Here is a 26730-nt window from a genome sequence, read left to right as displayed (position 1 = left end):
AGTAAACGGAGGAGCCCATGGTATTATTCTGAGGTCCTCTGTAGGTTGGAAAGGACTAGATGTAAGAAGTCTGAACTTCATTATGGAGGAATGTCCACCTTGAGTGAATGGTAGATTTCACATCACTGGTCAGTTTTTAATCCTCCAAAGAGAATTTAAATAACAACATATCATAAAATATTTGTGATAAGAAAAATAATCTATGATATGGGAAATTATTGCTATTAGCATCCTTTGTATATCTCCTATGGAGGAACAGAAGTCCATCAGAATTTGAGGAAACTAAACCCTACTAAGTATCACTGGTTTAGTCACATGAGATGGAGATGAAACAGTCCATTCACATAGTCTACTTTGATCTCTCCTTCTACTAAAAAATAACTGTTATTGTTTCTACTATTTATTTTAACTACTTAGTAGCATGTGACAGAAGTTTTTAAAACAACATATACAGATTTCCACAGGATGTTCTTTTCATTGTTTTGGTTTTACACTTAAAAATGATGTGAATGGATGTGTTCTAAAGCGTCAAATGATTTTAAAAAATCAAACTAATCCAATCAATTTCTCTGTAATTGGCTTTGAAGAAACTGAGACAAGAGCAATGCAAACAAAGTGCTTTTAAATAAATCATAATTACCCATGCAAATGTCTCCAATTATTTGAGGGTTTAATCAGATGACAATTTGGAAGCCCTCTTGCATCTGGTAATGTGACAGGCAGCAGAAAAGCAGAGAAAGCATTCTGGTAGGGATAATCGGAGATGTGAGAAGGAGGAGCTATATTAACATCTAAAATTATCTAAAATTGTGAATACCTCAGGTTATTTATGCATTCACCTTATCAGTAAAGACCCACATATATATTCAACAGTTCCAACTTGTCTTCAAGCCTTTAAACTGATCTCAACTAGTTGCAGATTTTCTTTTCCCCTTCAGATAATAAAAGCATTTTTGTATGCAACAAGGAGCAGGTGTTATTAGTTATTCAAATTAGGAGCTTGTTACCAGCTTCTCCCTACTATCCCCTTCCCTATGCCATGCTTGTATCCTAATGTCTTCTCTTGCCACCTAATCATCTACTTTCTAATTACAGAAAACCTTTTAAAAGTATGCATTAGTGTTGCTCTAGATACTGCAAATTTTAACAGTGTTGTTTCACTCCTTCTTGGGGGTTAAAAATCAATATGGTATATGACTTCCTTATGATATTTTTTTCTGAAACCAAGAAGCAAAGTACTGCACTTAGTGCAGTTTTAATTAAACTGAATACATTATAAAACACTCTCCTAATTTGCTTTGCCTAGAAAATGTTTTTTAAAGTGTTACAAATCAATCAACTAATTGAGCTATGTAGTAGGAAATGCAGATGGCATCTCGTTACTCTGTGTTTTCACTCTGCCAACAAAGTGCCTCTTCAGAGACAGGGTTTGTGATGGGGCTGGCAATTCATACCCATGGCAGCAGTGTGACATGAGGTCGTGGCTTTGAGCAGTGCACGGTTAACAGGGAAAACAACACAGAATGCACTGACCAAGAGCAGAGATGGTGTGTAGAGATGGTGGCAAGGGGACAGAGGTGGCATAGCAAGGGAAGCTCCTTGCAATCCCAGCTACCATCTATTCTATAATGGGCCGGTGTAGATTGTTTTATCTACCTTTTCACAGAGTGGAGCAACAGAGAATATGGTCATACTTGCTTTGGGGATTTATTTTTTCCCACAAAGTCAGGGTGAGTCTCCTGCTGTGCCTTGTCAGTTTAAATTTGTAAATATCACTTAGGTATGAGGCAGTTTACCTGGTCCTGGGATGACCTGCTGATTGATGGAGGAGGTGAGATCTTTGCTATGAAAGGGCTTCTTCTTTAGCAAGTATTTATTGAGCATTGTTATTACTATTATTGAACAATTATAAACCCCTAGGCACAATGCTAAGTACATGAGAATCAAACACATAAAGAAAGAATGTACCTACTCTCAAGGGTCTTCCAGTTTAGTGAGAAACAGATATGTAAACAATCACTGTAAAATAGTATTTTATGTTATTCATGAAAGCACATATGAGACAAACATAAGAAAAAAAGAAATCTCTTTGTCTGGGAAATTTTTGAATCCTTAATAGGAGAACCAGAAGGTAGAGCATATTCTAGGGCAAAGGCATATGGGCTTTGGGTGATGGAAAAAGTTAGCATAATTTGAAGTGTAAAGTCTTTTCATTTTTGGTAACTATCCAACAGGCATCTGTCTACAGTTCACATTCTGACTGTTCTCAATCCTGAATTCTAAATTTACCCTTCCTCTAACATTAGAGGTGATTGTTCCAGTTTAAAGCATTGCTTTTTGCTATACACTTAGGACTATTGTTATGTCAACCCACAGCTGAAATGCACCATGGGAAATTTTGATTACTCAGCAGCCATATGCTCACATGCTTTAGAAATATGGACTAAGATATTATTAGAACCCACTTAGTTTCCTAAGGATGCCTAATTCAAGCACTTAAATCTTCCAAAACCCGAGGCCCAAGGTTTAAGAGATACCAGTAAAAGGTAAAAAATAAGACTGAGAAGAATATCATAGCTAATGCTCTTATTCAACCAATTGATGCATATTGTCTTTAAATTTTAAATGGACTTCCCATTTGAGGAAATGACTGTTCAAATACTGAAAATATGAAAGATAATTAATTTAAAGATATAAGGAAGGCCAAACCTGTCTTTGAGTCATTTTATTGATATTTGATAAAGTGCTGCTTTTTGGTTCTACTGTCATTCAACAGTTTACAAAGTGTGGTCCCCACCCAGCAACCTCAGTATTCCCTGGTAACTTGTTAGACATGTGAATTTCTGGGCTCCATCTCAGTCCTACTGAATTTGGGGGTGGGTCAACAATCTTGTTTGACAAAGCTGTCAAGGTGACTCTAATGCAGAGTAACTTTGGAAACCACTTCTGTAGTGCATACATAATGCCCAATGCATCAACAAGTCTGTTGAATTGAGTTCAATTTACATAGTGCTAAGTAACCAAAAACATTATTTCTAACCAAAATACATTAACTCACGTATGAGATGCTAATAAACCATTTTTTTCTGATTCCTTTTTCTGGAAAAAAAAATCCAAACATTATTTTTGGCTGTGTGTGAAAAGAAAAAAAGAAACAAAAAAACAAACTTTAGTTGAGAGTCAGAGAAAATAACTTGATTGTATCACTTTTCAGTAAGTATTTAAATATCTGTTGCAAACCCTGGCTGGTGTGGCTCAGTGGATTGAGCACTGGCCTGCGAACCAAAGGGTCCCTGGTTTGATTCCCGGTCAGGGCACATACCTGGCTTGCGGGCCAGGTCCCCAGCAGGGGCGCTCAAGAAGCAACTATACATTAATGTTTCCCTTTCTCTCCCCTTTCCCCCTCTCTAAAAATAAATAAATAAGTCTTTTAAATGTCCTGAAAATTACACCTATAGTACTATGACAGGTACAGTGATTTGATGTATACCATTCCCTCCATTCATTAAGTAACTATCATGTGCCATTCATATCTTCTGTCTTCTTACAAATTCTTTGTCTGCTTGATCTATAAGATTTTAGGAGACAGATACTAAAATATCCCATGATGATTGTGAATTTTCCAACTTTCCCTTGTAATTCTGTGAATTTTTACTTTACACATTTCAAATTCAAGTTGTTAGGTACATATAGGTACAGAATTTTGCTTATTATATATTATTTGTAAACTTTTGTCATCCCAAAGGAAATGGTTTAAGATCTACATATGGTCAATTATACTTGCTTTGCAAATAAAGTAATAACATATAGTGTATGTGTACACACATACACACACATACTCTCTCTCCCACTTTAATCCACAGTCAGTGTCTATAGGCAAATTTCATTCCAGAGCTTATCCTCCCACATTAAATGTGACTCAATGCATCACTATGGTATAATGTACACACTGTAGTTAAATAGGAACAGTTATGGCAGAAAGTACTTTAGTGAGATACTACTGTGGATGAGATAAGCTTCCTAAGGACTAGAACAACAATTAGGCAAGAGAGCACAGCAAAGTGGAGTATCCCACTCTGGACAGGTAGCTGCAAAGATCAATGCAATAAATGACAGCTGAGTTTGTTTCATCTCAGGAAAAAAGGTTGTTAATTCAAAAGTGACCATGCAATACAAAGGAGTATCTTGCATCAGTGAACACTTTACCTGCTTTCAAAGTCATACTCTTTGATAGAGAAGTTGGTAAGATGGGTAAAGATCTGTAAGTGGAGTGTACACACTGGAATAGAAATACATGTGTGTGTTTCTGAGTTTTGTGGGGTTTGTGTCTGTGTGTGTGTGGTTGGGATTGATGTGATTGTTTAACTTTGTTGCCCCAAGAGGAACCATAGCTAAGGGGAAGCATATTTGTCTTTATGGTAGAAGCAGTATGTTTCAGTTTTTCTCAAGTTAATCATGGGGACAAAATTACAGACTTAACTTTTCTTCCCATTATTTTTGCTTTCCCAAATATTAAAAAATATTAAAACAGCTGCAGTTAAGTAATTTAAAGGATTTCTTCTATCATGGCATGTTTTCATTAGCTTGAAAATACCAAAATATCTATAATCTGAGCTGCTATAAATTCATTTGTCAGAAAGCAGTCTCATACAGAAAAAAGTACCAAATGATAGAGATGAGGTACACCCAAAGTTGTCACAAGGAGGAACAAATCTTGGCTTTGCAAAGCTTAAGTATCCATCCTATACTTACTTGGAAAGCAGTACAGACAGCTGGGCACTCTTAGAACCCTGGGAGGGTAGATCTACCAGCTTGGACACCAACAATGTAAGAGATGTGCTGAACATTAGATACTTGCAAAAATTTTTACAAGCTAAAAAATGCTAATGCAGATATTAAACATTACTATTTAGATCTAATGCTTGTTTTTAATCAACTAAATGGCAAAGGCTGAACTAAACAATTATTTCTGAAGTTCAAATGGTATCTTGAGTTCCTGGACCATGAGATCTCATGGGACCTTGATGTGACTTCAGTTTCTCTAACCAGAGTAGGGTAGAATGGGAAGGAAATTGTGCTTATTGGTTCAATGCACTATTTCTACAGCACATTTTATGGGTAACAGTTGGGGAAAAATACATCACTTACACAAACAACACAAAGACAAGCTGCTATCTAGGGAAGAGGTATTGCAATTTTCCCCACTTGTATGATATTGTATTTTCACTTTGTAATGCAGGCCTTCAGAGTATTTGGAATTTCTCTACCAAGAAATAAGGTACTTTTCTGTCACATCTTAGAAATCAACATTCAAAAAATGTAACTACTTTCCAAATGGATAAATCCTAGGAACAACATTTAGAGCATTCTGAGAAGATGATAAAGGAAGGTTTCTCTTGTTTTTGTCCTCAAGAAAACATAGTTTTAATCTAAAAAATTTTTAAAACCCTTGAAAATAGTAAATATGTTAACCGTTTATATGTATATAGCCATGAGTTATAGTCATGAAGAATTCAGGCATAATTTTTAGACACCAAGCGTTATTTTTCTGCCTCAAATATGTCAAATATGAATATACCATATGTTATGACAAAGTTATAAAAATCTTACTTTTACTGTGAAAAACCATTATCACTTTAATCATGCTATTGTTAATTTAATAATTTAAAAAGGTCTACATGTAATTATCCCTCATTTTGTAAAGAGAACATTTAAACCTGAACAAGAACAACTGATCTTTCATTTTCCAGACCAAACTTTGGCCTTCAGAGAAAGTTTATATTCTCACAAAAGAAAATAATTAGCCAAGTTCATAATCAATATCTTCCAAACATGCAGGAACTGAGAAATTAATAGGGTTCTAATGATAACAGACATCAATAAAAAGTGAATGTCATAAACAGCTGTAATTCCTTGATATCTCCAAAGTGTCATTCATTCCCTTAATTTAATAAATATTCATTAAGCAACTATTTTGTGACAGGTGCTTTAGGGTTACAAACTCACTTTCTTTGTGATAACATAGAAAATAAACAAATAATGAAGAAAAGAACTACAAAGAAAATATTAAGGGCTACTGAGAATCTTATACATGATGATTCAATATTAAATTTATTACTATTTCATAACAGTAACACTTATTTGGATGCACTAACTACAATGAAAAAATTAATAAGCACCTACATTGTGCTAGTCTATACAGGGGATTATAAAAACAATTTAAGATGAGTCATCATCCTCCAGGAAGTAAGATGTCAAAAGAGACAAGTTATTAATTCAGAAGTTAATCAACAGTTCAAGTCAGAAGTACATATAGATCATACAAAGACATAAAAAAATAATAGTAATAGCTATGATATTTAGCATTATGTGCTAAATATTGTAAATAATACTGACACTGTATTGTTCTGGGATTCATATATATATGAAAGAGAAAGAGTTAATGAAACAGTTAATTCTGTTGGTGAGGGAGAGGGCTGTTAATGAACAGAACAATGGGGGCTCCTTGGGTATTGGCAATGTTCTAGTTCTCTTCATGGATGGTTACAAAGGAGTTCATTTTAGAACTACCTGTTCAACTACCAATTTGAGACTATGCCAATTTCTCTGTGGAAGCTATATTTCATAATTAAAAGAATTATAATTCAGAAACAATAAGAAAATTAGGTAGAAAGAGGAAGAAAATAAGAAAAGAATACATAAGAACTATACTATGTCACTTCAGATGGAAGCAATTAATATTATCATGATAAAGGGGGAATTTTACTGAAAAGGGTTTGGAGTCATACCATGAAGTGCAAATTTGATTTCCTTAAACAGAAATGCAGGTAGAGGCAATCTAAGCAAAAGACAGACTATGTAAGGATGTTTAGAAGTAGTAAAGTTTAAGGATGTTTCAGTAATGAGAAATTAAATTAGTCAATGTGAATAAATATGTCATAATAGAGAACCCTTTAGGCAAATCGTAGAAGATGATGACATGGGAGGCTCCTAAAGCTCCCTTCCCCATGGACACAGTGAATAAACAGTTGTACATGGAACAATTTCCTCTAAAAGAAATACAGAAACTAGCTTGGTTACTCCTCTACACATCAGGAAAATGAGAAAATACCCACATTGACACAGGTAGGAAAGGCTGAGACCCAGTCTTATCATTAACCCCACTTTGGACATGGCACTATACAATCAGGAGGAAGCCCCCAACTCCCAGCTTCTATGTGAAGAGCAAAGCATTTCGATCCTACACTAGTGTCCCATTTTTTAAGACTCCCATCTGAGACGTGGATCCACAAAACACTTAGCTTTTGAAAGCCAGCAGAGTTTTGTCCATTAGACCCACAAGACAGGAGCAAAGAAAGAAGCAGTTACTATAGTGCATGAGTATTCATTGCAGCTATTGCTCTGGGCTCAACACAGAAAGAGCAGGTAGAAATTCCCCATTTCCCAATCTTGCCTCATTGGAATCTATTTTCATACATTAGAAGGTGCTGTGTGAGGATCAGGTTTCCAATTTAGCTAATATCTGGAGGCAGACAGCAGTTCTCCTTGGACATCAGTGAATTTAGGAGACACCTTCTGACCCTTTCCCTGCTGTCCTACGTTGCCAGTGTCTACCTCAAAGTTGTATATATTTCTACCTCTCAGCTTTTGCAGCTGCTGCCAAAGGGACAGGCCTTCAGAATGCCTGGCTCTCACACCCTAAGGGGCTTCCATTCACGAGTGCTAAAGTACTATAGTAAATAAAAAAGCTGTTCATAACCATCTATCCTCCCAGAGCACAGTACAGAGGGAGCAGGCAAAAACACCCATCTCCTAGACAATTCCTAAAAGGAATGTCTGCATACTTCAAACACTACTGCCTGATGGTCAGGCTTCTAATTTATCATGCATCAAGTGGTACTATATGGCTGCCATTCTCTCCAGAGACCAGGAAAGTCTGTGGACACCTCCATGACATCTCTCTCTAGTCTTTTCCACATTGCCAGGAGGAGTTTTATACACATCTAGTGCAGTAGTTTTGTGGCTGCTGTCTGAGGAATGGGCCCTTGGAGGATGGGCCTAAAGAGGCTTGCATTCAGGAGCTCCATAGAATTGTAGAAAACAACAATAAAAAGTTTTTAAGTGGCTCAGGAGTACCTCCACCCCTACAACTGTACACCTGTAATTTGTGTAGACAAAACAGAAAAAAATGCCACCTCCCAGTTATTCCTTGGCAAAGGCTTAAGTAATACTTTCCCAGCTGCTGTCTGAGGGTCCAGCTTCCAAAAAACCTGCATTTAGGTGCTGAATGCACCTCTCCTTTGGAACATTGATGGATCCTGGCACATATTCAACTACTGCAAGCCACTAAGAACGAGAAGGGAGCTTGAACAATCACAAAGGTTTGAAGGAAAACCAGGAACACAGGCTGAGCTAGTTGATGAACTCCATATCCAATGCAAAACCACTCTTTCAAAACTGGCAGAGGTGGTTGTTTTAGCTAATGCATTGAAATCAACACAGATTTAATGAAGAAACATAAGAATATATTCCAAAGAACAAGATAAGATTTAATGAAACAAAATAAATAATTTACCTGAGATACAGTTCAAAATAGTTATCATAAAAAAATGCTCATAGAAATCAAGAGAACAACACATGAACAAAGTGAGAATTTCAACAAAAAAGACAAAAAACATTAAAAACCTTCAAATAGAACAATTAAAATAAAATTAAAATAAATTAAATAAAAACCTTCAAACAGAAATGACAAAGCTGAAGAATATGATAGTTGAACTAAAAAAAAAAATCAGTAGACGTTTTCAACAGCAGACTAAATCAAGCAGATGGAAGGATCAGGAACTCAAATACAGGGCAATAGAATTCATCCAATCAGAGGAGCAACAAGAAAATAAAAGTAAAAAAAGAGTAAAAATAGCTGAAGAGACTTAAAGAAACCATCAAATAAATCAACATACACATATAGGAGTCCCAGAAGGAGAAGATAGAGAGAACAGGGCAGAAAGCTTACTCAGATAATGGCTGAAAACTCTGCTAATCTCAGGAAAGAAATAGCCATCTAGATTCAGGAAATTTAGAGATTATAAAACATGAAAAATCCAGAGAAACCCATATTGACACACACTAAAATCAAATTGTCAAAAGATAAAATCTAGGACAGAATCTTAAATCAGCAAGAGAAAAACAACTTTTTATGTACAAAGAAACCACCACATGACTATTAAGAGATTTACAGCAGAAACTTCAAAGGCCAGAAAAGAATGGCATGATTAATTTAAAACACTGAAAGAAAAAAAAATTGCCAACCAAGTATACTGTATCAGGAAAATTTATCCTTCAAATTGAAGGAGAGATAAGAGTTTCCCAAACAAACAACAGCTGACATTTATTACAATAAGATTGGCCTTACAAGAAATTTAAAGAAAGTTCTTTAAGCTGGAATGAACAGGATGCTAGTTAATAACAAGAAAACATATAAAATATAAAAATTACTTGTCATATAAATATATTGTTAAGTTTAGAATACTCTAGTATTGTAACAGTGGTGGTTATATAACTTTTAAGTCTAGTATGAATCATAAAATACAAAGGTACTAAAATAATTCACTGCAATAATTATTCAACAGATATACAAAGTAAATAGATGTGTGACATCAAAATGTAACATGTGTGAGAGTGTATAAGTGTAGAACTTTTGAATACTTTCAAAGTTATTATCACTTTAAAATTTACTATTATGAATATAAAATGTTATGCAAGCCACATAGTAACCAAAATCAGAAACCTACAGTAAATACTCAAAAAATAAAAAGAAATCTAAGCATACCACCACAGAAAAACATCATTGAATTACAAAGAAAGAGAACAAAAAAAGAAAACAAAAAAGAATTACAACCCATCAAAAAAAAGACAAAAGTCCACACTTATAAATAATTACTTTAAATGTAATTAATCATATTCCCCAATCAAATGATATAAGATAAAAGAAATTAGATAGGGCTCCAAGATGACAACAGATTAGGTGGACATTACACTCACTAAGTCCCTCTGGACTCCCTCTTGTGTCACCCTTCGGAGCTGTGTCCTGCTGAGACAGCTGCCTGGAACTTCTGTATGACCCAGCAACAAACTGTAACAAACTGTAGTTACAACTAAAATATAGAGCAATCAACCTGAATAGCAAAATGAAGATTAACTGAAGAGAAATCTTATAACCAAGGGTTTATAGAAGAAGCCACATGGAGACTGGTAGAAATGGCAGAGTCACAAAAATAACTTGCCCCACTCCTACAGGCAGTGACTGAGATTTCAGAGGGATATCTCAGCTGCAAAGATTCCCACTGAGAAGTGGGGGGCCTCAACCCTAATCCCAGAACACCAGCACCAGGGAAGGGGGCCCACATAATATCTGGCTGTATAAGCAAAGATTCTGTCTTCCAGGGAGAGATGAGAGTCTACTAGAGACACAGATGTCCTCTTAGAAGGCCCAAGCACAAAATTTCATTTGCAGCCACTTACCCAGGGCTCTGGTGTAGGGAGGGCAGAGCAGGCTATAATTATGTGAGGATAGACAGGGGTTTGTGGCTCTTGGGAAAGAGCTGAAGGGACAGCCACTAGGATACCTACGCTAAGTCACTCTCTCATATCCTTGATAATACATTTCTTGAGTGGAGCACGCCCTCCATAAGGCATCATCCTAGAGAAAAACAATAGCCCCACCCTCTGGACTCCCTCTGGACTCCCTCTTGTGTCACCCTTCGGAGCTGTGTCCTGCTGAGACAGCTGCCTGGAACTTCCGTATGACCCAGTAATTCTACTTCTGGATTTATTCAGAGTAACTCAAAATACTAGTTCAAAAAGATATATGTACCCCTATGTTCATTGCAGCATTATATACAATAGGCAAGATTTGGAAGCAGCCCAAGTGCCCATCAATAAATTAGTGGATAAAAAAGCTGTAGTACATTTACACAACGGAATACTACTTGGCTGTAAAAAAACAAGGAAATGATATCTTTTTTGACAGCATGGATTGACCTGGAGAGTATTATGCTAAATTAAATAAGCCAGCCAGAGAAAGATAAGTACAATATAATTTCACTTATATGTGGAATTTAATGAACAAAATAAACTAACAAACAAAAGAGGAAGAGACTCATACAGAGAACAAAGTGAAAGCTGTCCAAGGTGGGATCAAATGAGGAGCAAGGTGAAAAAGATAAAAGGATTAAGCAAAGAAAACAAAACCACAGAGAAACAGATAACAGTGTAATGATTATCAGAGGGAAAGTTGGGGTAGGGAAAGTAGAAGAGGGTAAAGGGGGATAAATGGTGATGGAAGAAGACTTGACTTAGAGTGGTGGACACACAATATAATATACAGATGATATATTATAGAATTGTACACCTGGAACCTATGTAACTTTATTAACCAATGCCATCCCAATAAATGCAATATAAATTAAAATTTTTTCAGATAAAATGTTGGAATAAAAATTGGATAAAAATCATGACCAAAGTCTATGCTGCCTACAAAAGACTCACTTCAGCTTTAAGGACACACACAGAAAATAAAGGGATGGAAAGAGATATTTCATGCCAATGGAAACTAAAATAAACTAAGGTAGATAAAATACACATCAAGGCAAATGCTATAGTAAGAAATAAAGAAGGTTGTTTTATAATGATAAATGTGCCAATTCAATGAGAGGAATTAATATTTGTAAATATTATGCATCCAACACAGGAACACCTACATATATAAAAGAAATATTAGAGCCCTGGCTGGCGTAGCTCAGTGGATTGAGTGCGGGCTGCGAACCAAAGTGTCGCAGGTTCGATTCCCAGCCAGGGTACATGCCTGGGTTGCAGGCCATAACCCCCAACAACCGTACAGTGATGTTTCTCTCTCTCTTTCTCTCTCTATCTCCCTCCCTTCCCTCTCTAAAAACAAATAAATAAATAAATAAATAAACAAATAAATAAAATCTTAAAAAAAAAGAAATATTAATATTCCTGAAGGAAGAAATAAACAATACAATAATAGTAGGTGAATTCAATACTTCACTTTCAATAATGAATACATTATTCACAGAGAAAATCAATAAGAAAACTACACACTAGAGCCGATGGATCTAATAGATATACAGAGAACATTTCATTCAACAGCAGGGGAATACACATACTTTTCAAGTACACATGGAACATTCTCCAGGATAACTCACATGTTATGTTATTAAACAAGTCCTAATAAATTTAACAAGACTGAAACGATATGAAGTATCCTTTCTAAACACAATGATATGAAACTAGAAATCAATTACAAGAAAAAACTGGAATATTTATAAATATATATAAATTAATCACCACCCTCCTAAAAAAAACCAACCAACCAACCAAACAAACAAACAAAACAAATGGATTGAAAAAGAAACCAAAATAAAAGTTAAAAAATATCTTAAGGTCATTGAAAATATTAACATAAAATAACCAAATTTATGGGATGCAACAAAAGCAGTCAAGAAGGAAGTTCACAGTGACAAATACCTACATTAAGAAATAAATAAGGCCCTGGCTGGCGTAGCTCAGTGGATTGAGGGCAGGCTTGGAACCAAAGTGTCGCAGGTTCGATTCCCAGTCAGGGTACATGCATGGTTTGCAGGCCACAGCCCCAGCAACCGCACATTGATGTTTCTCTCTCTCTCTCTCTATCTCCCTCCCTTCCCTCTCTAAAGATAAATAAGTAAAATCTTAAAACAAAACATTTAAAAAAAAAGAAAGAAAGAAGATCTCAAACAACCTAACTTTATGCCTCAAGGAACTAGAAAAAGAAGACTAAATGAAGTTTTAATTGAGTACTAGGAAAAAAAATAAAAAAGATTAGAACAGAAATAAATGAAGACTAAAAAGAAAATAGAGAAGATCAATGAAATAAGGGTTAATTTTTTTAAAGATATACAAATTAGGGATGATATTTAAGATCAGTGAATAATGTGGTTCACATGTGTGCAACTGATATGAGCTGAGACTTGTGGGATTCTGTCATTTGCCCCAATGAGATGCTCATATGATAGCAAGACATAGGTCTGGTTAGCCACAGAGGGCCCTACTTTCCAGCAGGTGCTGCATTTTAAAAACATAGCACAGGTCTTCCTCTGCTCACCATTGAAGCTGGTGGTGGTCAGGAGGTAATTTGAATATCAAATTGTAAAGTTAATAAATAGCCTTACTGGGAAATGTATCTTTGCAAAAAGAGATTGAAGATATTAAACAAATAAAATTGACCTGATAAAGCAGTTAGGGCAAACAAGAGTAGTACACTAACTTACCTGCAAACACTTGCCTGCAAACTCACCATCACACACTTGAAATATCCTTGGGATTTGGCTTTTATGTAAACCAGAAGCATCCCACACTTCTGGTAATTGTACCTGCACTTGCATAAGAATAAATGTATGATGATTAATGTCCTATTTTTATTTACCCACTTGCTTTTTAATGATGAATCTAAAGTTACAATCTAAACAGGAGCTAAAAGATATTCAAACTGAAGGGTTGTTTTAGTTAATATCAAAAGGTAGGCAGGTATCAAAGCACACATTCAGTGAAACAGTTAATTTTAAAAGATTCCTTATTAAGTCTTTATTTTATTTTATTTAATTTCTTTTCTTTTTCTTTTTTTCAGGCAACAAAATTTAGTAAAAATAGAAGACAAAGCAAAACACACCCTGGGTAGTGAGTTTCTTCTCACACTGATTTCTTATATTATGGGCTGTTCCCTCTCTACACTAAATTACTATCTATCTGTGCAAAATGAAATGCAAACTGAAAGAGGGGATTACTCAGATAATTTAGGTCAAAAATAAGTTCTCTAGAAACATCCAGATTGAGGCAAACATGTTTTCTATGGTTCATATCATCCTGATAATTGCCTTAATTCTCCATTTTGTTTTGCTTCTGTAGACAGCTTAATGGTGGTTAAGATTTTTTGGATCTTGCACCATGAGAATAAATACTCAATTAAGGCTTTTTCAGATGAGTCAGAGATAAAAAATCACTGTAGCTGTAAGTGATGCATGCTCTCCACTCCCAACCATTTGCTGGACTGTAAGTTTTCAAACATAGTTTGAAAGACAGAGAATATTATAATAACAAACAAAAAATAAATCAGCTATTCACAAAAAGTAATTAATTTTTTCCTTACAAAGTTTCAGTTAAAATCCAGCTGCTGTCTGTAGTCAGGGGCCCACATTATTATCAAAATTATTTGCAATGTGTCAAGGAAATTGTTATGTCAGTCAATGTCAAGGCAAAGTTAAATAATTATTAATTAATTAATAAGTAATGAATTGGAGTATTTATTCATTCATTTAACAAGTAGTTCCTAAACTAGAGGTGCCAGGTGCTGTCCTAGAGGCTTAGGATACATCAGTGAACAAAACAAACAAACAACACAAAGACTCCTTACTTCATGGAGTTTAATACTCTCCTGAGGAGGTGGGAGGACAACTAAATAGTAGACATAATAAATAGATAACTTACATACCATGTGTCAGGGTAAAAAGTGCTATAAAAATGATGAAATGAAGCAGACTAAGGGCATATGGGACTTAATTGAAGTGGGGCATGTTGCTTTCTCAAATATGATGAGCAAAGGAAGGCTGTTCAAAATGTGTCATATGAATAAAGATGTGAAGGAAGTGAAAGAATTACTCATGTATCTAGGAATACAGAATTTCATGCGGTGAAAACATCTGGAACCAGGGTACTGAAGCAGGATGATATCTGATATGTGTAAGGAACAGCAAGGAGGCCAGAATTTGAACAATATAAACAAAAGGTATCAGAATTTGAGAGTCACACTGGCCATTGTAAGGACTGAGGCAATTATTTTGAATGAGGTGGGAGACATTGGAGAGCTCTGAGTAGAAGGTGTGATATAATCAACAATATGTTAAAAAGAGTCTATGAAAAAGACAGATGGCAAAGGCAGGAGATGATGGTAGCTTGTGTGTAGCAGTGGCAGTCACACAAATTGATCAAATTATAAATATATTTTGAAGGTTGAACCAAACAAGATTTCCCAATTTATTGATTATCAGATATGACCATAAGAGAAGAATCAAGAATGACATATGATCTGAATACCTAAAAGAAAGTCATTATCATCAACTGGAATTTTAAAACAGACTCCAGGTAAAGTAAATTCTGGTGGAGGTGGGAAGATCAGTTTAGTTTTGTCTGTGTTAAGCTTGAAAAACCTATAGGTACCCAATGGAAAGGCAGAGTAGTAGCTGACTATATGTCAGAAATGTGGGGAGTCCAGATAAGAAGTGTCCATTTAGGATTTTAGTGTTCTCCCAACTCTTTCTATTCTTCTCAGTATGAAACTGCTTCCTTTTTGGCTTCCTAGCGTAATGGTGTGCAGAGAATGGGTCCCCTGAAAGTAGGGAACAACCTACTTTCTTGGGCATGGAAAAGCAGAAAGAACAGCATTTAAGATATATTGCATAACAAAAACAAGTTAACAGCCATGCATTCCTGAAGGGAAGAGGACAAAGCAGATGCTGGGAAGAATTGTGTAGGTGACCATGAGAATTTGCAGTGACTTGTGACATAGCCATGGGGTGGATGTCCTTACCAAATGCCTGTTCATCACTGGGAACTTTTGCCCTGACTAAAGATGGCAGTCAAAAGAGGGTCAAAGACACTGGGGAGCTGACAAAAGTGACAGGCACTAATGCACTATAGGAAGAGCCAAATATTAGATCATGTAGGAAGTTCTAAATTGAACATCTAAGTTAGAGCAGGCTGCTACAAAGTCTAGAGGTCAGCAGGTCTGTCTATAGATCTGTCTGTGAGTCTGCCTAGACGTCTGCCAGAAGGCCTGAAGGTCAGTGAGTCAGCCACAAGGTCTGCAGAGGAGGCTGCTATGAGGTTGGGATGTCTACCTGGAAGTCTTCCTGGAGAAGATGGCAGCAGAGCTGGCGGTGCTGCGGGAACCTGCCTGGCCACCCAGACTCCTGAGAGATGCTTGTAGGTAAACCGTGATGGGGAATGCTGAGCTGCAGACTTCTGCTTTTCTGCAAGATGGTACCTCTCAGTGGCATACTCTGAAACTGACCTGGTTTGGCAGAGGGAAGCTGGACTATTTGTTTTTGGGTGTTTTTAAAGGGAGTGGGACTTAATGCCAGAAATTTGTCATCCTAAATCTGTATAACCTTTAAATAAACAACCCCTTTCTTTTTTCACTAAACTCTTGCCTTGGGAGTCACACTTCTTGGTGGCAGGCAATCATATCCCACAGCTCTTCCAGAACACCATTGGTTGGTTCTGTAACACTAGGATTTATTTATGGCATGTTTGTGAGTCTAAATTTCTTACCCCTAGTATCCATCAAAACTTGTCTTAAAAATAATAAAACCTAGCCCTGGCTGGCATAGCTCAGTGGATTGAACGTGGGCTGTGAACCAAAGTGTCACAGGTTCAATTCCCAGTCAGGATACATGCCTGGGTTGCAGGCCATGACCCCCAGCAACCACACATTGAAAAAAAATAATAAAACCTTGTTTTATCTCATCTTCATTCTCCAGGGAATTAAATTGACTAAAATTTCACTACAGATAATAATAATAGTAATCATAATGACAGTTGAAATGACTGCTACTCTTTTTATCAAAACTTGTTTCTTTTCCTCTAGGGCCCATAGTTAGACTACATTTCTGAGCCTTCCTTGCTACTAAAAACAATCAGGTGACTGACTTTTGGCCAATGGGGTACCAACAAAGACCACAGGTAGCATTTTCAACCCTTAAGATTATTCTTCACATGTTGTTCCACACTCTTTCTTTCCTTGTCTGACAGCTGGATGTAGAAGATCTACTGGAGTGTTCAGTGACCGTGGGGGATGACAGAGCACTAGCTGGAAAGACCATGAAACCCTGAATAATTGCATGCAGGACAGCTCCCATGCCAATTTATATTGGATTATGACTCAAAGGGGAAATAAACCTTGTTATGATAAGCTACTGAAATTATGAAGTTGTTTATAGCAGTTTGCATATCTTGCCTAATAGAGAAATTTAATGTTTAATATGTGTCAGGTAGTATAATAAGCTCTTGAAATATAATGCCATTATTATGCCAACTTTACATCTGTCCTTGAAGGCAGAAAGTAAGAAAGAGATGATTTCATATTCTCAAAACTGTCTTCAACCTCCTACAGTTTTTGCCTTTTCCTTATGCTATTTCTACCCTTATGTCACCTACATCATGCAATTTTTTTCCTCATGTTTTTCATCCCATAGTTTTTGCTAAAAAACACTGTAAACTGAGCCCACTGCTGCTGTCCAATGTCAATTGGAATCTTGTAGTTGCTTAATAGACTTTTTATATTTTGTTTTAAAAGCAGTCTATGTTAAATTTCTAATTCTCACGTTCACTTCTCTTCATTTCTTTGCAAGCTAACTTCCATACTCATTGCTTGTAGCTGTACTGAATTGAAAATGTGCTCAAGTCTCTTCCAAGTAACATCAGGGTTGATGGGGTTTCTCTTCAACAAGGCATTTATTCCAAATTTCCATCCTAGGACCTGATATATCTTGTCTTTGATCACAAGATTCACTTCCTGTGACACATCCTTTAGGTTCTAGTCAGTGTGCCTAGATTTTGGGATTCTGTACCTCTTCCTAACCACATACTATCCATGCTCCTGAACACCTTTATTTCTCTTTTCCATAATCAACTTATTATTTGTTGACAAATAGGTTCTGTAAGGCAAATGGATCATGTTGGCCTTCTTTTATACTATGAATACTATTTTCTATACCCTCATTGATATTACCTTGATTTTATCTCCTTTGCTGAACTACTGTTTGAAAAGTTTATCAATGAGCTTTAAATTCCCCGATTATAATTCTCTACATCTATCATTATCATTAAATACTGTGAAATATGTCCTCTTTAAAAATTTTTCTTCCTTCAGCTTCAGTAACACTGCCCAAGTTGGGTCTCTTCCTAGTCTTCTAAATTCTCTAATCTCTACTTATTTTTTCTTTTTTATCTATCTGTCTCTCTGTCCCTCCATCCATTTCTTGATTTACTTAATACACTGATTACTTTTCTCATTCATCACATATGTCTACTCCCCATGATATAGTTTTGAGCCATGTTGCTTTCTTTCTAACCTCTTCTTAGGATAATGTTCTCAGCCAAGATGTTGAGGTACAGTGGTTATCACTGGTAAATTACTTATAATAAGTTGTTTATCTTTGTGAATAATTTATTTGCTTAATAAATTAGAGAAGATTTAGAGTTATTTGAATAGCAATGCCACTATTCTCTCACTTTCTTGAGAGATATGGCATTATAGCTATCACAAACAACTGAATATATCATGCATATTATCAATCATGTGCTGACTGCTCCATGTCAGCGGGAACTTTGTTGGTGTCCCCACCATAAATCTGGTACACAAAAGGGTACCTGGCATGCAGCACATAAATCAGTATCACAGTAAATTTTTAGTGTTGAATAAGTGTTTAACCAGTCAAGATACAGTTGAGAAACACTGCCTTAAAAAACTCATCTGCTTTTAGATTTTTAATTACTCCATGATGATGAAGGACTCACATCTTAACTTGTTGACCCATCAAATTAACAAGTATTGAATACTTGAATTAATCTTAATTTATTTCTTTTTCACCTCATGTATCAATCCATAATCAAAACCAATGAATCCTTCCTTCATTGAGGTTCTACACTTCCTTTTCCTGTTAGTCCTGTCACTAGCCCAATTCATTCAGGCCTTGATTATTGAAACTCTGGCCACTCAACTTTATTTATTTATTTATTTATTTTGAAAATTCTCAACCGAGGTCATTTTTTCATTGCTTTTAGAGAGAGAGGAAGGGAGAATGGAAGGAAGAGAGAGAAACGTTGATGTGAGAGAAGGCTTCAATTGGTTCCTTCCCATACATACTCAAACCAGTATGTTTGAGTATGGATCAAACCCACAACCTAGGTGCCAAACCTACAACCTAGGTTCCAGCCATGACTGGAATCAAACCACAACCTTTTGGTTATGGGATGATACTCCAACCAAGTGCGGGATGTGGGATGAACCACACTGGCCAGGAGTATTCATCCTGTCTTTTAAAGTTAGAATTGTTTTCTTAAAAATACCAGCCTCAACTCAAAAGTCATATGATTTTCATGTCCTAAATAATGCATTTTTAACTTCTACAAACTAATCTTTATTTAACTTTAAAATTGCATCCATTCCCAATATACCTACCTAAATTATCTCTTCCAGTCAAATTATTCTACTCTTAGTTCTTGTAAGTGATATTTGTGACCATACCATCAAGATGCTTCTCACAGTCTTTACTTAACCAAAGCTTTCATCTCTTTTCCCCTGTGCACATATGGATTAGCCACCTTTAAGACTCAACTCAAATTTGCCAACTTCATAAAGCCTCACCTGGTCATCTCAACTCCAAGAAATGGCAACTCTACTAATATTGGTGTCTCACAGGACTTCTATTTTCATCACTCCTCAAAATACTATGCTATATACATGGGACTTGTTTTAGGGTCCTTTTAAATTCTTGTCTGACTGTGAATGTGGGTCTCTCTAATGTGACTCAAAACTCATGACCATAAAAACTGAGAAATAATGGTACTGAACCCACAACGTGCTAATGCTATTTGTGTTATTTTACTTAGTCCCCACAGTAGGAAGTATTATATACAAATTATAATTCTAATTATACATATTATAATTCTAATTTAATAGACAGGAAACCGAGGCTCACATAAGGTAAGTTTTAGCTCATAAATGGCTGGTAGTGTTAGTTATGCTAGTGCCCAGGTCCCTTTCTCTCTATTGTGTCTCTCATACAAATACATCCTTTCTAGAGTTTTGTATAGTTTAGAGCACATAGTAGGTGTTGGATAAAGACATATTAAATAAACATGGAGGTTTGGAACAGTCTTTGAGGACATGGGAAGATATATAGTCTACATTGATCTGTCCTCTAATTGGGGTGATGAGGTCATATTGGCTTCCTCATTTTATGGTAAAATACAAGAGATGGAGCCTGGGTAGTCATTTTTTTTCCTTTTTGTTAGGTAACAAAATAAATATATAGTCAAAGATTAAAAAACACTGAAAATTTTCACCAACTCTTACAATACAAAAGGAAAAAGTACTGACTTAGCCAGTGGAATGTTATGGTATAGTATGCAATTGTCCCAGGTTAAAAGTAGTCAATTTCACTTATTGAGTTGACTACCAAAAGTTAAAATTGTTCCAGGTGAAGTAGAGCATGTTAACAATGACCTTCTGATTTCACATGCAAAGTATCGAAATCTGGCATGGAACTTCTGAAAAAACTAACATGTGCAATTCTTCTAGAAAAACTGCCAATACTGTGGCTTCAGTTAAGCTAAATTAAAGGGATTTTAGTCTTTATTAAAAGCAATTCATCTTTATTAAAAGAATTCTTCCATATTTATTATGAGTCAGACAAATAAATTAGCCATTAGTGGTGACATCATGAGCTTTTATGCATAAATATTTCAATTAAAAATTCAAATTACTGAGTTAAAACTCTCTCATTTTTATTGTGGATGCAATTTAAGATAGTTATTAGTGTATTTTCTTAGAACTGAGTTATTTTACTATCATAATTGAGAGCATTATGAAAAACTAATAGCATTGAATATATTTATTTGAATCTTAGAAAAGGGTAGGTGTATATTAAAGGAAAGACTTGCAAATGTATGCCAATGCAATTAGTTAATTAAAGGTAATTTTTACATATAGACACACATCCCAGGAAAATATAAAAGAACAAGAAGTAGGGGTAAGGCATATTATTGAAGGTGATTACTATGTTCTAAAGGCATTCTAATTATTCACTCTACATCCAGGGAACAAAATACTATGGTCATATATGTGTCAGAAAACTATATCACACAGAATCTGCTATCTTTTCCAATGCTTCATCTATTTCCCAGAGAGCTCATTTTAATCATATAAAATATTTAACTGGGTGACCTAGGATGGGTCTCTTAACCTCTCCTGTGTCTACCTTGTTGACCTTCATCAGTTATGGTGACACATTTTGATAATGGAGGATTGTCTGAACCTTAGAAAATGATTTCAAGCCCTGTAGAACTCCAATTTGCTGACCTTACGTGGACCCTGGATCATCCATCTTGCTCTTTTATCTAAGACAACCCCTGATGACCTCATCTAGCATCCCACAATTACCCAGGGCTTTGTACCTTTGCAAAGAGCACTGACACCAACATCTTACTTTCCCACATGTCAAACTTCTATTTATCCTTTAAAACACCCTCCATACAATTGTCTGACAGCAGACAATTGTACTCCTTCCATTGTGTTCTTGAAGCACTCTGTAAACATCTATTTTAACACAAATTTTCTAGCACATAATTCTTGGTTCTTGTGTCTTTTTTCCTGACTATAGATTGCTCCTTGAAATCTATGTCCTACTTATCACCTAATGTCCTCAAATGGCTGGTACATGTGGCTGTCCTTTTGATCTATGGTTGTCTCCAATGTCTTAATGTGACTCAACTTTAATTCAAGTGAGGAGATAAGGCAAAAATCCAGATAATGAAAATAAATGTATCCCTCTTCAGTCCCCAATTCAGTCCCTAATTCTCATTGTCAATGGTGTGTTTTGGGGTATGTAATTCACAGGGTTGATAGTGGACTAGAACTGGCTTGTTTAAATGTGTCATAACATATCCACAAAGAGCACACACTCTAGCATCAGCCTATCAAGGCATTAACTTCAGGTTGCTCTTACTAAGTAGATGACCCAGTATGAGTCACTTAACCTCTGATTGCTTCTGCCTTATTATCTGTAAAATAGAGAAGATGAATGCACTTCTCAGGATTGCTAGCAGCTACTGTTATCATTATCATTATCTTTGCTATCCTGGTTAAATTTTTCTTCCTAGAGGCAGAGCACCAGAGGATGTTATCTTCATTACCTTTCTTTGGCTTTATGGAAGCCTTCTATATCTTCAGAACAAAAGGGGATAAAAAAGCAATGAATTAGATTCTAATCTCTTTTAAGACATTCTGTACTTTTCGCATCAGGCAAGCCCTGGAGGTAGGAAAAGAAAGGGAAAATGGGCTACTGTCCTCTGTATTTGCTAGACATTATGCTTTTGCAGAAGAAATATTTTGTAACAGAAGACCCCTAACTGGAAATGTAAATACTAAAGATGGGTTTTGTAAAACTAAGCCTCTATTGTGTTACAGACAGTGCTCTAAACCATGGGTTCCCAACCCTGGTGACTGACCTGAGCATGGAGACCTGCTAGGAACCTGGCCATCAGCTTGCCTGAGTTCCACTTCCTGTTGCCCCGCCTTCTGCCCCTCCCATGATGAGTGGGCGAACCAGCGAAGCTCACCTGAGCTCCACCTCCTGTCTCTCTTCCCACCCTTCTCCATCCACAGCAGGCTAGTGAGTGAAGGTGCCGAAAATGTTGGGTACTGCTGGTCTGCAGTGGTGAACTTGAGATGCCCTCAAGTAACTTTCACTCTAGGGACTGGTTGTAATCATTGCTTGCTGTATCTATCTCATAACCTGAATCACGGATTACAAGACTACATCAATCAGCTGTTCTCAGATTCATCCTGAGATAAAATATTTCCAGTTACATATTTGTAGTTAGAGTCCTTAAATTTGAGACAGAAAAGCAAGAGTTCAGAGAGTGTTATTTTTGAACTAAGAACCACATGCCCCAAGAGTTCAAATATACTCATTAAAAGAATGTACATGAAGACAAGTTCCTCAGGATCCAATGCGTGTTCCAGTGTTTTTGTTAAGCTGATAGCAAAGACATCCTCAGGCCAGGCATCACTAAGGAATACCACTGCCAGAAGGCGTAGGACAGTGAAAGCCTGGAAAGGGACACCAGTTCACTGAGACTCAGCCCACCCAAGGACCAATTTATCCAATGATTAGTTCAACAATTTAAAAAGAAAAGATTTTTTGAAACGTTTGTTTAGCCATTGCCTGTGTTCTTCCCCTAGAGAGTGCTAGGCAAGTGCAGTAATCCAGTTCTAGGATAGTTTGCCACAATTGATTTGGTGACATGGGCAAGGACAGGGGCTGAAGCAAACACAGCATATGCATTCCACAAACAAACAAGCAAACAAAAATAGTAAGCCTGTACTGTTTTGAAGAGAAACCTGTACCTTCATATGTAAATATCAAGGCAAAGAGACATTAACTGACATGAGGATTCAAATAAAAATCCTAGCATTAGATCAATACATACATAGACATGAATGACATAACAAAGGTAGCAAGGCACAAGAACAGACTTCTTAATAACTTTAAATGAGACAATTGGTTGCCCATCTAGAAAAGAAATAAAATTGTATCTCTAGTTCATACTTGGCAATGCTAGGCCTATTAAAGATGTAAACACAAAAGGCAAAACCACAAAGCTTTAAAATGATATAGGAGAATATCTTCATGATCTTGGATAGAAATATTTTCATAAATAGAACATTAAAAGCACAAACCAGAAAGGAGTAGACTGATTAGTTCAAATTCATTAAAATTAATAATTTTACTTTATCAAAGAACACCATGAAGATAGTAAAGGCTAGCCCCAGAAGTGGAAAAGATATTTATGACCATATACCTGGTAAAGGACTAGTATAAAGAACAAATACAAAGCTTCTACAAATAAATTTGGAAATATAGTCAGCACAATAAGAAAAAAATAGATAGAAAACCTGAAGATATACTTCGCAAAAAGGAAATCTAAGTGACTAATATAATGTGATACAGAAATGTGCTTAAACTCCTTAGCAATTAGAGAACTGCAGGTTGATGATATTTTGAAGTAAAATAAGAAAGATGGGTATGGGGGAAATAGAAGAGGGTACACAGGAATAAATGGTGAAGGAAGGAGATTTGGCTTGGGATGGTGAACATACAATACAATATATAATTATAGAACTGTATACCTGAAACATAATTTTATTAACCAATGCCACCCCAATAAATTCAATAAAAAAGAAAAAGAAAACACAAATTTATTAGCTTTCCAAATTATTTTTAAAAATCTGATAATAGACAATGTTGGTGAGGATGTAGAACTGCTGACTGGAAGTATCAGTTGGCAGCGCCTCTTTGGAAAATAGTTTGACATTATCTAGTACACTCTAAGATGCTGATGCCTCAGCAATTCCACTGATGGGTATTCACACTAGGGAACATTTTTGCATGTATTTCCCAAGAGACATGTCCAAAATTATCCACATCAGTACCAGAACCTTAAATGGGACTTATCCCAAATGCCCATTAAGAGTAAGATAAATATATAAGTTATGGCATACTCATTTAATAGAATACTATACAGTATTCACTGTAGGTAGATTTAAAAACCTACCTGGATCTCACAAATATAGATTTGGACAAAAGGAGAAACATATATACATATGATATGTATATGATATGATATGATATGACATATGATATGATACATATGATACATATAATATCATTTTATTTATTCAAAAACAAGAAAAGTCAACTACATTTTTAGGGATGCACAGGTAGAAAATCATTTCCACAAAAATGAGGAGAGTGGTTACCCTTAGGGGTGAAAGACCAGATGCAATCAGGAACTTCTTTGCTGCTAGCTAATCTTCACAACAACAGGATTACAGTGAGTATTTATAATTATTTCTTAAACCATTCAGATGTATTTTATGCAGTCTTTTGATATGTCACACAAACCATACACACACTGTGAGGAGATAAATCAGGTAACAGAAGCATTTCCCTAAAACGCGTTATGAAATTGTTTTTATTTTGTAATGAGAACAAATAAAATGATTAATTAGATTAATGTAGGAAAGAAAAATCTACAAAAATACATCCAAATTTGAATGGTTGTTTTCTTTGGATTGTGGAACTATTAATGTTATCTTTTACTTTTTTGTATTTAATGAATTATCTGTAATGATATAGATTAATTGATATAAAAATACATTTATTTAAAAACAACAGAGTCCAAGGAAATGTTAAGTATGAAACTATAGCTTCAAAAATGCTCAGAAATAGATTTTTTAGTAAAATGATCACTTTAACAGGTTTTGGCAAACCTGTGTTTGCAAGATGGTTCCTGTACCATTCTATGTTGTCTATGAATGAAAGCCAATTGCTTCTGTAGAAAAATCTTTCCTGTATATGTTCATGTGTTACCAGATTGTAGACATATAAATCATTGCAGTGTTCCTCAGAGAGCATATCTATAAGCCAGCACCAAGACTGTGCATTCAAGGATGGACTTGTGGCAAGCTCATTAAGGTCTCCACAGAGGAATGTGGCCTACATGTGTAAATTATAAGGCATAACATACATTCACCAAAAGTTTTTGTATAGTTGGATTTTTAAGTTTTAAAAATAATGTTTGGATTTTTTGTAAATGCTTTATTTTACTCTCAACATCTAAGCAAAGCTCAGTGGAGAGACGCAATACTGAGAAAAACATACACACTCAGCATGACTTGAATAGGGAAGGAAACAACTAAGCAATAACCTAGGCTGGCTTTGACAGCTTTAGTCACCCTGCTGAAGAAAGCCTCTCATTTAATTACATTTATGTTTTAGGGAAGTTAAAACAGAAGCCATGGCTTTATATAATGTTTTAATCATCATCCCTTTATAACAGGCATTAATAATTAGGCCTTACCAGGTTTTTTGTCCCTTTGATGAACAGAAGGGTATAATAAATACAATGAGGGACCTTCAGTGAAAACTCAGGCAGACACACTTCTCATTGCCCAGAATTCAGAGTGATCCAAATCAAAGAGTTGATTAAGCCAGCCAGTAATAGGACAGCAAATCTATGACTGAAATTCTAATCAAAATACAAACTGCACCTCTAATGATCTGCTGATATTTTTAATCAGCCAATGCATTGAATACAAAGGTGTACTGGTTTGTTGGTTCAATCAGTTAAAAACCTCGGTTAGGGTAATTTGTGATAAATGTGAAGGAGGGGTACAGATAGAGCAGTAGTTAGGAATGTTTAGCATTTCAAAAGTAAAATTTGGTAAAATGCAAAGATATGTTTGCTCAATTAACAAAGAAATCATCATTTTATCAATGTCCAAGCAAACAAAAATTTATTTATGGTGATTATGTTTAATTTATAACTGGGTTATTTCATTGAACCTTTGTTGAAATTGATCACTTTCACTTTTGAGTTTCAAAATTGGCTTTCAGAAGACTCTATGGTAGAGCTAATTGAATGGATTTTCCTTAATTAGAAAAATAATCTACTGCAGCTAAACACAAAATAGATGACTCTGAAGATCCTTGTTTTGTAGATAGCAAAACTCCAGAACTCAATCATAACTATCATGGCATGTTAACAACAAGTAAATTTCTAATATTTCACTGTAGAACTTCTTTATAGTTATCAGAGTATAATTTCTTTCCTAGGAGCCTCTGCCTTAGAGCCTGTTCAGAATTCCTTATAATAGAACTGTCAGTCATCTCAGAGCCTATAGTGCTTATTTCTTAAGGAACCATTATTCATAAATTTCTGATATTTACAGCCTGAACATGAAATAAATATAGTTTTTGTTCAGTAGCATTCATGAATAAACAGTGGTGTTTCTCTTTGTGTGTGAGGAATTAACTACTTTGGGAAAGA

The 26730-nt window shown here is 35.7% G+C and overlaps 1 protein-coding gene and 1 pseudogene across 1 annotated transcript in view; both read right to left on the bottom strand.

Annotated features, from left to right (window-relative positions):
- The window catches only part of LOC123814944, a 28011-nt pseudogene extending 26127 nt beyond the window's left edge, over positions 1–1884 (bottom strand).
- The window catches only part of MACROD2 (mono-ADP ribosylhydrolase 2), a 2133612-nt gene that overhangs the window by 300177 nt on the left and 1806705 nt on the right, over positions 1–26730 (bottom strand). The window lies entirely within an intron of this gene.

This window comes from Phyllostomus hastatus, unplaced genomic scaffold, assembly GCF_019186645.2.
Source record: "Phyllostomus hastatus isolate PE091 unplaced genomic scaffold, TTU_PhHast_1.1 phas_contig_17, whole genome shotgun sequence".
In the NCBI taxonomy this organism is placed as follows: Eukaryota; Metazoa; Chordata; class Mammalia; order Chiroptera; family Phyllostomidae; genus Phyllostomus; species Phyllostomus hastatus.
This window is presented reverse-complemented; position numbering and strand designations above follow the sequence as displayed.